This window comes from Mirounga angustirostris, unplaced genomic scaffold (assembly GCF_029215605.1).
Source record: "Mirounga angustirostris isolate CCGP_5_RB_7025 unplaced genomic scaffold, mMirAng1.0.hap1 SCAF_4, whole genome shotgun sequence".
In the NCBI taxonomy this organism is placed as follows: Eukaryota; Metazoa; Chordata; class Mammalia; order Carnivora; family Phocidae; genus Mirounga; species Mirounga angustirostris.
In genome coordinates, this window is record NW_026991712.1 from 101,404,400 (window position 1) to 101,422,621 (window position 18,222).

General features: G+C 39.8%; 1 long non-coding RNA gene across 2 annotated transcripts in view; it reads right to left on the reverse strand.

Annotated features, from left to right (window-relative positions):
* LOC123859320 (uncharacterized) overlaps positions 1-18,222 on the reverse strand; it is a 160,852-nt gene that overhangs the window by 65,841 nt on the left and 76,789 nt on the right. For both annotated transcript variants that reach the window (XR_006794416.3, XR_008507750.2), the window contains exons 2-3: positions 11,648-11,781; positions 3,665-3,806 (exon numbers count right to left, since the gene is read on the reverse strand). This is a non-coding gene — a long non-coding RNA (uncharacterized LOC123859320). The remainder of the gene's footprint in view (positions 1-3,664; positions 3,807-11,647; positions 11,782-18,222) is intronic.

Genomic DNA, 18,222 nt, shown 5'->3' on the forward strand with positions numbered 1-18,222 from the left:
TAAGCAGGAGAATAATGTGATCCTATTGGCATTTCAGAAACCTGAGGGTAAGTGGATGAAGGGACAGGTGAGGCTGGGGATCCTTTCTACATTGTTTTTGCTACAATGAGAGCATTGCTTTCCAATGGAAAGAAAACCTGTGAATGATAATCTTTAAATCTTGATACTCCACTGAGATTTTTAGAGTTGATGGAATCTGTAAGGAAATTTAAAACTCTGATTTTTTTAAATACCAGAATATTCAGCCACTAAATTAATATGTTAGAAAAATTCTGTCCTTTATGCTGTCATTTATTTATTTATGTTTTTTAATTAAACTTCCTTCAGATTTCGCTACTAGTGAAGGAAAGTCCATGGCTACCTTATTCTTAGGGGTCAGCATAAAATCTGACATTTACAGAAAAATGGAGATGACTGAAACTGACCGGAAATTTTGGTCCCTAAACTTTTACTGAAATGTATTGTTAGGTCACCTTCAAGAAGAACAGAATTAAACCATCTATATTTTGTGTCCTATGTGGTTATCCTATAGTTCCCACTGAGAATGGTTAGGAGGCTCTCTGCCTGGCTATCTTTAAAAAAAAATCTTGCAGCGAACTCGTATAAGTAAAAAACCCATTCACTTCCTTGGAAGTGAGACCCATTGATCTCTCCAGTTCACTTTGAGGTTCTTCAAAGCGTAAATTCTTCACAGTCCTCATGCTGGGAGACAAAAGTGTCACTGATGTATGTGCTAAACAGTGTTCCATCAGGCAGTGGGATATTTCAGGGCAGCCAGCCAGGAGTGAGAGAACCAAGGAAAATTTGGAAACTCAAATTAGGGGCAGAGAAGAAATATGCTGATTATGGGAAGTTCCCAGGACCTGGTGGTCAAAAAAAAAAAAAAAACAACAACAACAAAAAAAACAAACAGGGAACACTGCATTAGAAGTGAAAATTAAGCAATTAGTCATTTTTTTTTGCTCTCAGCTTACAAGTCCACTCACTACACACACTTCACTGATAAGCTATAATTTTTCCTAATTGTGTTTGCTTAAGTCCTCTTTCACCTCCAACTAATACCATCAAAACTGTTTGAGACGAGTCTCCCCTGGCTAAATTCTTGCATTGCTGATCAAGAGGCCATGGTGTGTGATCTAGAAGCATCTACAGTGTGCCAAGTATTGCCCCCTTCAGAAGGAGATGTAGCATCCTTACTTCCAAGAGCTCCCTCGTATTGTTGTGGGGAACATGGACAAGTGTATCAGTCATACAGGGTATTAAATGGAGTGCATGATAGAGGGTGGCACATGTTTTTATTACAGGACATCGGAAGGGCAAGAGCTGCCCTTCAAGTGGGGGTAGAGGGTGGGCAAGGGTGAAGATGAGCCAGAGTTAACCAGGAGGAAGATGGAAGGGAAAGGGCTTCCTCCAGAGCAGTCAGTGGGTTTGAAATACAAAGAGAAGAAAGCATGACCGCTCATAGAACCACAAGTTGAAAAATCAGGTACAGCAGGAATTAAACTCTGATCTAGTCCCTGTCTTCTCAGCATCTCACCAACCTTTATTCCTTCTTTTCTGGCTACTGATTTTCAGCCCATTTGTTTCTAACCATTTTGTTTGTGGTGGTGTCCTCTGCCTCTGTTGTTCTTCTGCCTCTCTCCTCTTTCTCCCAGTAGCTCCTCACATGTAGGGTATCACCAAGAAATCTGCCTTTAGTTTTGAGTTTTTGCTCTGCTATGTCTCTGTGGGGCATCTCTGTTACTTCTGTGAGACCAAGCAGCAGAGTGTTAATTTCCACATCTCTGTCACTAGATCTGAGCATGTCCAAGCTCGGTGTATCATCTGCCTCCTGGATATATCCCACAAGGGGTTCTACAGGTACTGCAGCTCCAACAGAAATGCATCTTAACCCCCTCTGTCCAAAACAAAATTTGCTGTTTCCTGTAATCTTAGTTTGCCTTGGCAACACCATTGTTTAAAAATAGCCTCCAATCTGGAAGCCTCTTTGCCATCCTCAGATCCTCTCTGTCTTACTTCTACCATATCACTTCCTAAAATCTTTTTTCAGATGATCCAGCCTAGTTTTCAATTACTAATAAGTTAGACTTTTATCTCCTTCCTGCTTGTATTTCTGTAATAGCTTTTTCTAAAGTGAACTCCCTGACACCAGGGATTGTTCTTACTTCTTCTGGAATTATCTCCTACCTCTCCCTCAAAACAAGAACACCAAGATCAACAACAAGAAAATTGAACATGTTCCTCCTACAACATTAAGCAGAATCATCTCACCAAGTATTTCTTTACAATTTTCTTTCAGACACTTGATTACAGCAAGGAGACCAACATATTTGATGTTGGTATGCCCTTATGCTTGCGTGACACTTGATAATCACCTTTTTTTTTAAAGAAAGGATGAACAGATCTCAGTGGCAAAACCTTCACAGGTAAAAATACCTAGCCCGAATTCAGCAAGATCATTTTGTTTTTATAATTATTTTAGGACTCCTTAAACTCAGATTTCTCTTCTCTTTCTGAGCTCAGCCCTCCTTTTATTCTTTCAGTTTCAGGGAGATGGGCATAGAGAAGAGACACACACCAGTTAAAGTTTTCCCTTTGTATTTAACCCCCTTTCTTTCTCTCTCCCAGACAATGCTGGGCAATATGGCTACACGATTGACTGCTTTAGTTCTCTGATCAAAGGTGGGATGACCGCGATCTTTGGCAGGGCCTCTGAGCGAGAGTGGGGTGGATACTCAATCCTCAGCCCTGCTAAATGGGCATGATCAGGTAATGGTAGCCAAGAGCCTTTTTTATCCCTCTGGAGGAAGAATCCACATGCTTGGGTGACTCCCAACACACCCCTCTGGTTTCATTTTAAGAGTCACGGTGTCAGCCAGTGTTTTCACTGGGAGCAAGTTACCTTCTATTCACTGTTATGAATATTAAAAACCAAGAAAGTATAATTTATGATTAGGAAAGTTTCTTATAGGATTTTTTTTCCCCCAAACAGTGTATGTTTTCTTTCCTTGCTACAATATATGTATGATTTGTCTTTGGAAAAGGAGGCATAAATCTTGGTGTAACTTGCTTAATGGTCACAGGTTGTTACCACTTATTTCCCCATCTTAAGAAAGAAAATAGTTTCTATTTACATTGAGTGTCAGGAATCTTCTGACCATCAGAGTCAGAATTCGCATTGATACGTTCTATTCTACTGGGTGATACTCACCTTCCATTTTTGAACACGATGAGAAGCTCCTTGTAACAGAATTATTAATTTAAAATAATGATATTTAAATAAAAATTTAAGTAATACTATGGGTGGTACATGGATTTTAAAACAAATCTTCAAGATGGTAGATAAAAAATCAGAAATTTAGAAAACACTGCCTTAGGGGGAAAAGTAAAGCCCTTGTAGCTTAGCATCCTTGGTGTGAATCCCAGTTTCAGCTCCAACATAAGTAATCACCAAATCATATTTATTAATTATTATTCTGCAGTTTCTCTCCCAGCTATTCGTTCCTTTGCTGTTTTCCTCTTCCTAGTTCCCATAGAAAACAAGTACACACCTGGCCCCAACAAATTTTTCGATTCTTATCTTTCACAAAAAAATCCAGTTAAGGTAGAGATTTGCTATTTTTTGAGTATGACCTGTGTCTCTCCACACTGATGTTTGACTTACCAGCACTTACTGGCCCGTTGTGCTGATTGCTCACTGTCAACTCAGCATCACTTCCTCTGTAACATAGAGGCGAAGCCAGGAAATGTTTTCCCCAGAATTCCTTTCCCTGAATGGATCCAGGATAGTTTGCCAAGGAAAAATACTAATACAAGAGTGGGAAGGCATAAGGGAAGAAGTCATTATTCTCCAAGCACAGGTACAGCCAGACATTGAGATTCAATGAGTTAGATTTCTCCCCCATGTTTGTGAGAACGCCCCCACCCCCATCTAATGCTGTTGGCTTTCTTGACCTTTGATTCCAGGTTTCTCTTTGGTTGCCTAAGCCTCTGATTTCTATATTAAACACTTCATACCTGATATACATCAAGTGGTTTTTGCTTTTTAGATTGACACCTAACTGACCTACTTGGTCCGTTTTTTCTCTTATCATGCTCTTTAAGTCTTACCCATCTTTCAAAGTCCCAACTTAAATCCTACCTTTCAGAAAACTCTTCTTCTCCTTCTCTCTGACTTAGAGATTTCCTATATTCTTCCACATGTCCTGCTTTTCTTTTTTTTTTTATTCTTATGTTAATCCCCTTACATTACATCACTAGTTTTAGAGGAAGTGTTCCATGATTCATTGTTTGTGCATAACACCCACTGCTCCATGCAGAATGTGCCCTCCTCAATACCCACCACCAGGCTAACCCATCCTCTCACCCCCCTCCCCTCTAGAACCCTGTTAGTTTTTCAGAGTCCATCGTCTCTCATGGTTCGTCTACCCCTCCGATTTCCCCCGCTTCATTCTTCCCCTCCCGCTACCTTCTTCTTCTTCTTTTTTTTTTTTTTTCTTAACATATATTGCATTATTTGTTTCAGAGGTACAGATCTGAGATTCAACAGTCTTGCACAATTCACAGCGCTTACCAGAGCACATACCCTCCCCAGTGTCTATCACCCAGTCACCCCATCCCTCCCACCCCACCCTCCACTCCAACAACACTCAGTTTGTTTCCTGCGATTAAGAATTCCTCATATCAGTGAGATCATATGATACATGTCTTTCTCTGTTTGACTTATTTCACTCAACATAATACCCTCCAGTTCCATCCACGTCGTTGCAAATGGCAAGATCTCATTCCTTTTGATGGCTGCATAATATTCCATTGTATATATATACCACATCTTCTTTATCCATTCATCTGTCAATGGACATCTTGGCTCTTTCCACAGTTTGGCTATAGTGGACATTGCTGCTATAAACATCGGGGTGCACGTACCCCTTCGGATCCCTACTTTTGTATCTTTGGGGTAAATACCCAGTAGTGCAATTGCTGGATCATATGATAGCTCTATTTTCAACTTTTTGAGGAACCTCCATACAGTTTTCCAGAGTGGCTGCACCAGCTTGCATTCCCACCAACAGTGTAGGAGGGTTCCCCTTTCTCCGCATCCCCGCCAACAGCTGTCGTTTCCTGACTTGTTAATTTTAGCCATTCTGACTGGTGTGAGGTGGTATCTCATTGAGGTTTTGATTTGGATTTCCCTGATGCTGAGTGATATTGAGCACTTTTTCATGTGTCTGTTGGCCATTTGGATGTCTTCTTTGGAAAAATGTCTGTTCATGTCTTCTGCCCATTTCTTGATTGGATTCTTTGTTCTTTGGGTGTTGAGTTTGATGAGTTCTTTATAGATTTTGGATACTAGCCCTTTATCTGATATGTCATTTGCAAATATCTTCTCCCATTCTGTCGGTTGTCTTTTGGTTTTGTTGACTGTTTCCTTTGCTTTGCAAAAGCTTTTTATCTTGATGAAGTCCCAATAGTTCATTTTTGCCCTTGCTTCCCTTGCCCTTGGTGATGTTTCTAGGAAGAAGTTGCTTCGGCTGAGGTCAAAGAGGTTGCTGCCTGTGTTCTCCTTTAGGATTTTGATGGACTCCTGTCTCACATTGAGGTCTTTCAACCATTTGGAGTCTATTTTTGTGTGTGCTGTAAGGAAATGGTCCAGTTTCATTCTTCTGCATGTGGCTATCCAATTTTCCCAACACCATTTGTTGAAGAGACTGTCTTTGTTCCATTGGACATTCTTTCCTGCTTTGTCGAAGATTAGTTGACCATAGAGTTGAGGGTCCATTTCTGGGCTCTCTATTCTGTTCCATTGATCCATGTGTCTGTTTTTGTGCCAGTACCATGCTGTCTTGATGATGACAGCTTTGTAATAGAGCTTGAAGTCTGGAATTGTGATGCCGCCGGCTTTGCTTTTCTTTTTCAACATTCCTCTGGCTATGCGGGGTCTTTTCTGGTTCCATACAAATTTTAGGATGATTTGTTCCATTTCTTTGAAAAAAGTGGATGGTATTTTGATGGGGATTGCATTGAATGTGTAGATTGCTCTAGGTAGCATTGACATCTTCACAATATTTGTTCTTCCAATCCATGAGCATGGGACGTTTTTCCATTTCTTTGTGTCTTCCTCAATTTCTTTCATGAGTATTTTATAGTTTTCTGAGTACAGATCCTTTGTCTCTTTGGTTAGATTTATTCCTAGGTATCTTATGGTTTTGGGTGCAATTGTAAATGGGATCGAGTCCTTAATTTCTCTTTCTTCTGTCTTGTTGTTTGTGTATAGGAATGCCACTGACTTCTGTGCATTGATTTTATATCCTGCCACTTGACTGAATTCCTGTATGAGTTCTAGCAGTTTTGGGGTGGAGTCTTTGGGGTTTTCCACATAAAGTATCATATCATCTGCAAAGAGTGAGAGTTTGACTTCTTTGCCGATTTGGATGCCTTTGATTTCTTTTTGTTGTCTGATTGCTGTGGCTAGGACTTCCAATACTATGTTGAATAGCAGTGGTGATAGTGGACATCCCTGCCATGTTCCTGACCTTAGGGGGAAAGCTCTCAGTTTTTCCCCATTGAGAATGATATTCGCTGTAGGTTTTTCATAGATGGCTTTTATGATATTGAGGTATGTACCCTCTATCCCTATACTCTGAAGAGTTTTGATCAAGAAAGGATGCTGTACTTTGTCAAAAGCTTTTTCTGCATCTATTGAGAGGATCATATGATTCTTGTTCTTTCTTTTGTTAATGTATTGTATCACATTGATTGATTTGCGGATGTTGAACCAAACTTGCAGCCCAGGGATAAATCCCACTTGGTCATGGTGGATAATCCTTTTAATGTACTGTTGGATCCTATTGGCTAGTATTTTGGTGAGAATTTTTGTATCCATGTTCATCAGGGATATTGGTCTGTAATTCTCATTTTTGATGGGGTCTTTGTCTGGTTTTGGGAACAAGGTAATGCTGGCCTCATAAAATGAGTTTGGAAGTTTTCCTTCCGTTTCTATTTTTTGGAACAGTTTCAGAAGAATAGGTATTAATTCTTCTTGAAATGTTTGGTAGAATTCCCCTGGGAAGCCATCTGGCCCTGGGCTTTTGTTTTTTGGGAGATTTTTGATGACTGCTTCAATTTCCTTAGTGGTTATAGGTCTGTTCAGGTTTTCTATTTCATCCTGGTTCAGTTTTGGTAGTTGATACATCTCTAGGAATGCATCTATCTCTTCCAGGTTATCTAATTTGCTGGCATAGAGTTGCTCATAATATGTTCTTATAATTGTTTGTATTTCTTTGGTGTTGGTTGTGATCTCTCCTCTTTCATTCATGATTTTGTTGATTTGGATCCTTTCTCTTTTCTTTTTGATAAGTCTGGCCAGGGGTTTATCAATCTTGTTAATTCTTTCAAAGAACCAGCTCCTAGTTTCGTTGATCTGTTCTACTGTTCTTTTAGTTTCTATTTCATTGATTTCTGCTCTGATCTTTATTATTTCTCTTCTCCTCCTGGGTTTAGGCTTTATTTGCTGTTCTTTCTCCAGCTCCTTTAGGTGTAGGGTTAGGTTGTGTACTTGAGACCTTTCTTGTTTCTTGAGAAAGGCTTGTATTGTTATATACTTTCCTCTTAGGACTGCTTTTGCTGCATCCCAAAGATTTTGAACAGTTGTGTTTTCATTTTCATTGGTTTCCATGTATTTTTTTAATTCTTCTTTAATTTCCTGGTTGACCCATTCATTCCTCAGTAGGATGCTCTTTAGCCTCCATGTATTTGAGTTCTTTCCGACTTTCCTCTTGTGATTGAGTTCTAGTTTCAAAGCATTGTGGTCTGACAATAGGCAGGGAATGATCTCAAACTTTTGGTACTGGGTGAGACCTGATTTATGACCTAGGATGTGATCTATTCTGGAGAATGTTCCATGGGCACTGGAGAAGAATGTGTATTCCGTTGCTTTGGGGTGGAATGTTCTGAGTAGATCTGTGAAGTCCATTTGGTCCAGTGTGTCATTTAAAGTCTTTATTTCCTTGTTGATCTTTTGCTTAGACGATCTGTCCATTTCAGTGAGGGGGATGTTAAAGTCCCCCACTATTATTGTATTGTTGTCGATGTGTTTCTTTGCTTTTGTTATTAATTGCCTTATATAATTGGCTGCTCCCATGTTAGGGGCACAGATATTTACAATTGTTAGATCTTCTTATTGGATAGATCCTTTGAGTATGATATAGTGTCCTTCCTCATCTCTTATTACAGTCTTTGGTTTAAAATCTAATTTGTCTGATATAAGGATTGCCACCCCAGCTTTCTTTTGATGTCCATTAGCATGGTAAATGGTTTTCCACCCCCTCACTTTCAATCTGGGGGTGTCTTTGGTTCTAAAATGAGTGTCTTGCAGACAGCATATCGATGGGTCTTGTTTTTTAATCCAGTCTGTTAGCCTGTGTCTTTTGATTGGGGCATTTAGCCCATTTACATTCAGGGTAACTATTGAAAGATAGGAATTTAGTGCCATTGTATTGCCTGTAAGGTGACTGTTACCGTATATTGTCTGTGTTCCTTTCTGGTCTATGTTGCTTTTAGGCTCTCTCTTTGCTTAGAGGACCCCTTTCAAGACTTCCTGTAGGGCTGGTTTTGTGTTTACAAATTCCTTTAGTTTTTGTTTGTCCTGGAAGCTTTTTATCTCTCCTTCAATTTTCAATGACAGCCTAGCTGGATAGAGTATTCTTGGCTGCATATTTTTCTCATTTAGTGCTCTGAATATATCCTGCCAGTCCTTTCTGGCCTGACAGGTCTCTGTGGATAGGTCTGTTGCCAATCTAATGTTTCTACCCTTGTAGGTTACATCTCTTCTCCTGAGCTGCTTTCAGGATTTTCTCTTTGTCTATGAGACTCGTAAGTTTTACTATTAGATGTCTGGGTGTTGACCTATTTTTATTGATTTTGAGAGGGGTTCTCTGTGCTTCCTGGATTTTCATGCCTGTTTCTTTCCCCAAATTAGGGAAGTTCTCTGCTATAATTTGCTCCATTATACCTTCTGCCCCTCTCTCTCTCTCTTCTTCTTCTGGGATCCCAATTATTCGAATGTTGTTTCGTCTTATGGTATCGCTTATCTCTAGAATTCTGCCCTCGTGATCCAGTAGTTGTTTATCTCTCTTTTTCTCAGCTTCTTTATTTTCCATCATTTCATCTTCTATATTACTGATTCTCTCTTCTGCCTCATTTATTCTAGCACTTAGCACCCCCATTTTTGATTGCACCTCATTAATAGCCTTTTTGATTTCTACTTGGTTGGATTTTAGCTCTTTTACTTCTCCAGAAAGGGTTTCTCTAATAATTTCCATATTTTTTTCAAGCCCAGCTAGTATCTTTAAAGTGATGATTCTGAACTCTAGATCTGACATCGTACTAATGTCCGTATTGAGTAGGTCCCTGGCAGTCGGTACTACCTCTTGTTCTTTTTGTTGAGGTGATTTTTTCCGTCTTGTCATTTTGTGCGAGGAGAATAGATTAATGAGAGAACAAAATGCTAGCAGAGTAACCACGTCCCCAGAAAATATACTCTAAACAAATCAGAAAAGACCTGAAGCAGTGGGATAAGAAAGGGAAAGAGAGAAAAAAGAAAAAGAAAAAAAAAGAAAAAGATAAAGATAAAGATAAAAACAAAAACAAACAAAACAAAACAACAACAACAACAAAAAAACTAGAATGTGATCAAATATGATCAGGCTGGTATATAGATCAGTGCCACACACTAGATTTGGGGTGTATTTTGGTCTTTTAGAAGAAAGTGCCTTCCAAAATTTTAAAGAAAGAAAAACTTATATATGTACAAAAATAAGGGTTGATATGATGAAGGGATGGAATATGACTGTAAAAATGGAAATTATAAAAAATTTTATGAAAGGAATGATAAGAAGTTGTTTGAAAAAAGAAAGAAGAGGATTTAAAAAAAAGAAAAAAGAAAAAGAAAAAAAAGGGAGAGGATGTGATCAGGCAGAGGAATAGAAAACACCATATACTAGAGATTTAGGGTATATTTTAATCTGTTAGAAGAAACTCTCTCAAAATTTTAAAGAGAGAACAACTTATATATATAAGCCAAAAATATGGGTAACTACTATGAAGGGATAGAATATGACTCTAAAAATGAAAAATAAAAATGTTTTTTTTTAAAAAAAAGGGATTGATAAGATGTTGGTTGAAAAAGAGAAAAAGAAATAAAAAGACAAAAAAGACAGTTAAAAAAAATTAACTTTAAAAGACTAAAGAATCATGGTAAAAAAGCCGTGAATTCTATGTGCAGTATTCCCCTAGCGCTGGAGTTCTGCCGTTCTCATTGATCGGTAAACTTGGTCTTGGCCGGCTGTTCTCGCTGATCTTCTGGGGAGGGGCCTGTTGCCGTGGTTTCCAAATGTCTCTGCCGGAGGCGGAATTGCCCCGCCCTTGCCCCCTCCCGGCTAAGGAATCTGCTCGGGTTTGCTCTCCGGGGCTTTTGTTCCCTGCGAGCTTTCCGTTCAGCTTTGGAGGCGGAGAGTGAAAATGGCGGCCTCCCAATCTCTGCCCCAGAGGAGCCGAGAATTCGGCCCCGCTCCTCAGTGCGCCCCCAGAGAAAAGCCGCCAGTCCCTCCCGGCTCCCCGGTCTCCAGCCGCACTCCGTGCTCGCCCGGCCTGTGACCGCGCGTTTCTATCTCTGGCACCCGACCCGGGTGGAGTCTCCAAACCCAGCAGATCCCTGCGGTGCACTCCCGCGCGGCTCCTCCCGGGGGAGGAAGGTGAGTCTCCCCGGATCTGCCGCTTGTTGGGTCCCTGCTGGAGGAGCAGGGGCCCGACTGTGCCGCGGATCACGGTTTATGGCCACCCCGAGCTGAGAGCCCGCGCCTGGGCTCCGCCTCTGCAGCCGGCTTCCCTGCTCCGATACCTGGGAGCTCTGCCGCACTCAGGCACCCCCGGTCTTTCTGTGACCCCGAGGGTCCTGAGACCACACTGTCCCGGAGGGTTCCACCCCCCGCTTAGCCACCAGAGTGACGTCCCTCAGCGGAGCAGACTTTTAAAAGTTCCGATTTTGTGCTCCGCGGCTCTATCACTTGCAGAAGTGGCCGACGGAGGCCCCTCCCCCGCCGTCTATCCTCCCGAATATCGCCTCGGATTCACTGCTCCGCACGTCCTACCTTCCAGAAAGTGGTCGCTTTTCTGTTCAGAGAGTTGTTGCTATTCCTTTCTTCGATCTCCTGTTGGGTTTGTAGGTGTTCAGAATGGTTTGATCCCTATCCAGCTGAATTCCTGAGAGGAGACGAAATCCAGGTCTCCTACTCCTCCTCCATCTTGCTCCGCCCCCCTGTCCTGCTTTTCTAATTAACTTCTTTTCTCTCTTCTTTCTGTTTCTCTGTGTCTTTCTGTTTCTCTATCTTGTCTCTGTATTTCTGTCTCTGTCTTTCTTGCTTCTTTTTCCTTCCTTCCTTCCCTTCTCTTCCTTTCTTCTTTTTTTCCATTCTTCTTTCCAGCTTCCTTCTTTAAATACTTTCTGATCCACTATCTTCGTTCTGCGTATCTATTATTGCATAACAAACCACCTCAAAGTCAGTACTATAAAACAATGGCTATTTCGTCATATGCGTGGATTTCGTGTGCCAGGTTTGGACAGGGCACAGAGGGATTACTTGTCTCTTACCACGATTATTAGAGCCTCATATGGGAAGACTCAAACATCTGAACAATCAGGAGACTTTCTTACTCAAATGTCTGGTCTCAGCTGGGCCACTCTCCATGTAGCTTAGATTTTTTTTACATCATGGCAGGTAGGTTCTGAGAAAGAACATCCCAAGAATTAGAGTCAAGAGGGTAAATATTCCAAGAGAACTAGGAGGAAGCTTGTTGCTTTTTATTACTTAGCTTCAGAAGTCACATAGTATCACTTTTGCTGTCCTCTATTGGTTAAGCAGACACAAGGCTGTCTAGATCTAAGATGTAGGGACAACGGCCCCATTTCTTGATGAAGAGGAATCAAAGATTTATGGGACCATATTTTTTAAAGATTTTATTTATTTGAGAGAGAGAAAGAGAGAGAGTGAGAGCACACAAGCAGGGGGAGCAGGAGAAGGAGAAGCAGGCTCCCCACAGAGCAGGAAGCCTGATGCAGGGCTCAATCCCAGGACCCTGGGATCATGACCTGAGCCGAAGGCAGACGCTTAACTGACTGATCCACCTGGGCGCCCCATGGGGCCATATAAAACTGTTATACATATATAACAAGTCCCAGTGAGATGTTATGCTTTAAAAAAAAAGATGAATAATAGACTGTCTCTTTATTTCCTCAGGGTGCTTTGTTTGTTTGTTACCATGCAACAAAACCTTTATTAACATTTGAACAGGTTCAGCTATTACTGAAACTGGTAATTTCTAAACTTAGGTTGGGTGAATGGCAATAGTGCAGAGTCATGCCATCACGGGCACTGTGAATACAAGGTTGAAGAATCAACAGTCACTTCTGCAGATGTAGGACCAAATGCAGAGTCGACTCAGGATGACACAGTCAGAAAAAAAGGTGGCCATCTCCCCTCTGTGTTCCTGGAAGGATGAGCCTCTTCTCCTCAGGGGCTGTCTTCTCTATGCTTGTCCTTTATCTTCCTGATGGTGATCCTGGGCTCCATCTCCAGGACATTGGTCTTTATGGTCTGAACTATTGACTAAGTGCACTAACATGTTATGATAATCATTTCCTTTTTGTGTAGTTGTGCATCTATGTGGATTTTTCTTATAGCATGCATCTTATTATATATTGCATTGTTGTTTTTATATCTAGCAGATTTTTCTTATTAGTACTTTCAGGGAATCTAAGTGAATTTTATACATTTGATGGTAGCTTACACAGTGCCTTGTGCCTAGTATGATTTTCACAGACATTAATTGAATTGGATTTTCTCTGCATATAATAAGAATTTTAAATGTTTAATGTTTCATGGAAATGGCTCTAAATGGTTCAGAGAATGTTGATCAGTATCAAATTCTTCAGTTATAGTTAGTGACTCTCAGAAATTGTGCAGTTTATCGCAAACCCATTTCTTCAACAGGACACAGTGAGCCCTTGCACAAGACCGTGCTAGCCACAGGAATAAACTAAAACCTTGGAAGACATAGATCCTGCCTTCCCAGAGCATATGATGTGAAGAGAGGGACAGATGAGGAGCCTGTAATTATCTTACAATGCTAAATTGGTAAATGCAGGAGCATTGGGAACAAAAGCAAGGTGGCAATTAGCTAAACACAGAGAGGAGAGCTTCCGGGGTAAATAGTATGAACAATGGGGCATGTAGGATAGGTAGCAGGCATCAGTATGATTCGAGGACTCAGAGAGGAAGCATTCCAGACAAAACAAATGATTTTATCATGAATCACATGGAGCTGAAAGAGCTCATATAACTTTTGAGTTCAGTAAGGAAGTGGGAAATAAGGATGTGATGACGAGAGACAAGGTTTAAGATGGAAACACTAAATTTATAATATAAGCTAAGTTTGATTTTTCTTTTGAGGGACATGGAGAATCATTGGTGGATTTTCAGTGGTGAACTGGCAGAATCAGAATCATGTAAGAACATAGAACAGGTAATGAGAGGTGACCTGCGGGGAGAGTTGTTAAAAGGCCAAGAAGTGATGGTGGCCTGATTTTTGGAAGCAACAGCGAAGATGGAGAGAGTTATATTGTTTTAAAAAATATTCAGAATATAAAATCAATAGAACCTGGTAATTGAATCCATGGAGCAAGCAAGTAAATTAAAGAAAAGAATCAAGGATGACCCCGCAGGTTTTTGAGTTGAAGTACTGAATATATGGCAGTGTTATTCACTGAGAATCAGTAGTGGTGGAAGAAGTTTGGGGCGGCGGGAAGTGGTTCAATGTTGTAGATTGTGGCAGATGAAGCACTGGGGCCCCAAAGAAGTCCACATCCTGATTGCCAAAAAGGACTTTGCAGAGGCAATTAAATTAAGGACCTTGAGATAAAGAGATTACCTGCATCATACAGATGGGCCCCATGTAATCATAAGAAGAAGGAGGCAGGCAAGTCAGAGTCTGAGAAGGAGATACAACGACAGAAGCGGAAGTCGGAGTGATGTGAGAAAAAGCCGGAGGCTGGGAAAGGCGAGGAAATAAATTCTTTCCTACAGCTCCCAGAAAGAACACAGCCTTGCTGACATGTTGATTTTAGGACTTGCAGAATGGTAAAAGAATAAATCTGTGTCACTTTAGGCTATTGCATTTGTGATAATTTGTTACGAGAGCCACAGAGATAGAGAAGTGATACAGACAAGAGTTTTAAGTTCTGTGGGACATTCGAGTCAGAGGTCTGAGAAGCAATTGGATAGATGTGTTTGATGCTCAGAAGAGAGGGAGGACCTGGGCGTTTAGAATGGAGAAGCAGCAACATTGAGCTGGAACTGGAAGGAAGGTTCTTGAAAAAGAACACATGGATGGGAATGTGGAATCAAAAAAGAGTTCCCCAAATAGAATCTAGGACAACCCTCACCTTTAAGAATGTATAACAACAAAGGAAACTGGTAAGTAGCCTCTAAAGTAGAAGGGGGATAAGGAGAGTGAAGGATCAGGGAAAACTGAGGGAAGAAAGTATTTTAACTATAGGAATTTGGTTAATAGGGTCAGATGCTACTAAGAGAAATTAACTGAAGCAAGTTTAAGTAATATATGTATTGAAAAGTGACAACGGGATGAGAAAGAACCAGAAGGGGAGAAGTTGTAAAAGGAAGAAAGAGACCATGCCCTGAAATTCCAAGTCCCTTAGAAAGGAGAGGTGTGCTGTACTTCCATGGAGTTGGGGAGGCAGTGGCGCCCCCAGGCAGGAGGAGACGGAACTTTCTCTGGGATGGAAGAAGACATGGGGACAATAGCAAAGTGGAATGCCGAACAATGCCCTAGAAATGGCAGAAAAACCATTCCTCACTCTGTTCTGATTCGTTTTGATACCAGTTATGATGGCTACGGATTGTATAAAGTTTGATGCATATAATAATGAGTAAATGATTTATGGTGTTTTCATCTAAATATTCAAAGAAAAACATGCTAGTTTATCTGGACAAAAATTGACAAGATAGGTAGAAGTCTCCAAACAATAGAACAGTTTCAATTACTTAATTGAGCTCTCAGTGGGTTTCACAATGCCATAAAAATTCGTAATACAAAAAAACAAAACAAAACCAAAATAAAACAGAACCAGTGTTACGTTGATTATAATGGAAAAAAAGAATAACTTAAACAAGAATGTAACTGGTGGACCAGTAAATGATGAAAGGTTTTAGTTCAACACAGATGAGAACACGTAAGGTGATGTTTTAAACAATTGAGAGTATTCAATTTAATCAGTTGCTTTTCAAATATATATTAATTGTCTCCTATCTGCCAGTAACTGCCAAATAAGGAAGGGTAAAATATTAGGAAAGAGAGGATATGAGTGCAGTAATATTTATTATTTAGCTGCCACTAAAACCGTGATTGACTATGTAACAACATCCTCACCACATCCTTATCTTGGTAATGCAAACTTTAAGAGTTGGTTTAAGTGATGGGATGTTTTATTTATTCAGCTATAAACCAAAAGGAATTATGCTACAAAAACAGAAAGACACACGATGGCTTAAAATACCTTAAAGACAGGTAAGCAAATGGCTGCAACATGGGCAAATTTACTCAATGTGCTGCAAGCTAAGAAAGCATGTGTATCTGTGTATCTGTGTATGTATGTATGTATGTATCTGTCTGTCTCTATCTAGATAGACAGATAAATAGATGGACAGGCAGATAGAGATATAAATATGAAAATATGTGCCTGACCTATATGGTATAAATTGGTATAATCAGAATTCCTCTTATAAAACTAGTCTTTTCTAAATATTTTATTTGATCAATCCACATATATAAGTATTACATAAAAGAGAGTCCAACCTGTGAAATATACTGTCAAGCATCAGAGATTAAATTGGTTGGTTCTGTAATTCTGGTAAAGTACACACAGGAGAAATGATATGGAAGTGTTTAGGGAGGTGAATGATAATGGGAGGGTCTTGGCAGTTTGCTCTGGAAAGCAGTGAAGCAAAGCTAAAGGAAGATTCAGATGCTCTCTAGCATAAAAAAATAAAAGAAAGTAATCAAAAGTTGAATTTTTTTCCCTGGCAAAATAGGCAGTTCACAGAATCCTTCCTGAAATAATTATAAGTTGGAAAGAGATGAACTTGAATCATGATAATCAATTGAAGGGAATTAAAAGTGTCAACGTGATGACCAACAAAGATGAGAAGATATAATGCATGAATTTAGCTACTTTTAGAAACTGGATCAAAGCTCATGATCTGAACAAAATGACAACAACAACAACAACAACAACAATAGATCACCTTAAAATGAGAAGTTCTTATATTTGTATAAATATGCATTCTATACATATATAAACACATTTCTATAAAAGTTGATAATGTCTTTCAATTCTTCGGTGATATTGTAAATACAACAGAGCCCTTATCCTTATGGTTAATATTGTGTAATCAGAACACTTAAAATAGAATTTTATCCTCGACTTACAAATCCTCCCCACAAAAAGCATTTGAATAAAACAAACCTGATTATGCTGGCAGTCTTGGAATTCTATTTAGCATATGACACATGAGAAATTTAGTCAATTTTTATAGAGTCACTTTCCTGACAATTTGTCCTAGATTTTAAAATTGTTAAGAACAAAAGTTCTCTTCAGCCTTGACTGTCCCACCAATGGCCTTTTGCACAGGAAGAAGAAATGGGTGAGAGGGAAATTGTTAGGACTGCTATCCTTATAATCAAATGTGGCTTTGAAAAAAAGACTCAGAAAGTAACGCTGATCCTTGGGAAATAATGACCACTTTACCTGAGTGGGCTAATGCCTGGAAGGAAGCCTTTGGATAATGAGCTCTACTAGAAGTCTCAGCTCATAGCAAGGAGGCAGATGATGAGATAGGGAGCTTAAACCTAGTTGAATATAAGTTCTGTACTCGAAACTAGGTCAGATATATTGTTTCCATTTAAAATAAGACGGGGCACTCAGGAACCAGAAATTTTCCAGGAGAATGCTTAGAAATGTACAGCAAGTAGACACATTCCTGATGAATCCTGCAGTACCTTTGAAGATGACCTGCCATGACCTCCATTAACAAGAGCCACGCAATGATGCGCAGACATAGATGTTTTGGAGTTCACTCTTTCAAACCAATCTGAATGCTGCTTTTTGTTTTGAGGCTATAACAATGGCTATGGTCTGGGAGATAGAAGTACTATTACACATACTTGTGTACTGTGTTAGCAAGTGTTAAATAATGAATAGTATAATGAGGGATAAATATTTAAGAATGCTACATGCTCAGGGCGCCTGGGTGGCTCAGATGGTTAAGCCTCTGCCTTCAGCTCAGGTCATGATCCCAGGGTCGTGGGATCGAGCCCCACATAGGGCTCCTGGCTTAGCAAGGAGCCAGCTTCTCCTTCTCCCTCTGCCTCTCTCCCTGCTCAGGCTCTCTTCTCTCTCTCTCTCTATCTCCGTGTCTCAGATGAATAAATAAAATCTTAAAAAAAAAAAAAAAGAATGCTACATCCTCTTATCTCACCTTTCCACTCCACGGTGTGGAATGGTTTGCTCTTAATTATTTGAATGCAAGCTTGGCTAATCGGAATTCTTTCTGCTAAGTTTTTTTCACACTAAATTTACCACTTTCCATTTAAATAATTTTTCATCTATCTGGGCTTAAAAATTATGAATAGTTTTCTTATGCGTGAAAAGTTATTACCCTGTAGACTAATTAGGATGGCCATCCTTAGCTTTCGTAAATGAGTTTAGAAAAAAAAGAGGACCCATAGCGACAAATACAAATTTGGAGATAGTTCAACTTAAACTAAAAGGCCTTGTTGAAAATGATGTCATTGAAAGGAAGCATTGCTGAGAAATAGAATCTCATATAAGTCTGTCTTTGTGGCAATGGTACTCACATACATTCTATAATGACATCTCTTTTTCTTTTCCTATAACATTCGTTAAAATTTGTTTAAATTAAGCATTCCCTACTCTCTAAACTCATTTGTTAAGAAATCACATTCAATTGTTAATGCTTGCATTACCCCTCATGATTCCATGGCTCAAGAGCTGAAAACCTACATCGCTCAAAAGCCAAAAACCTAACGGGTTTGAAAAACTTAAGGTACATATGGTTCTTTCACAATGAT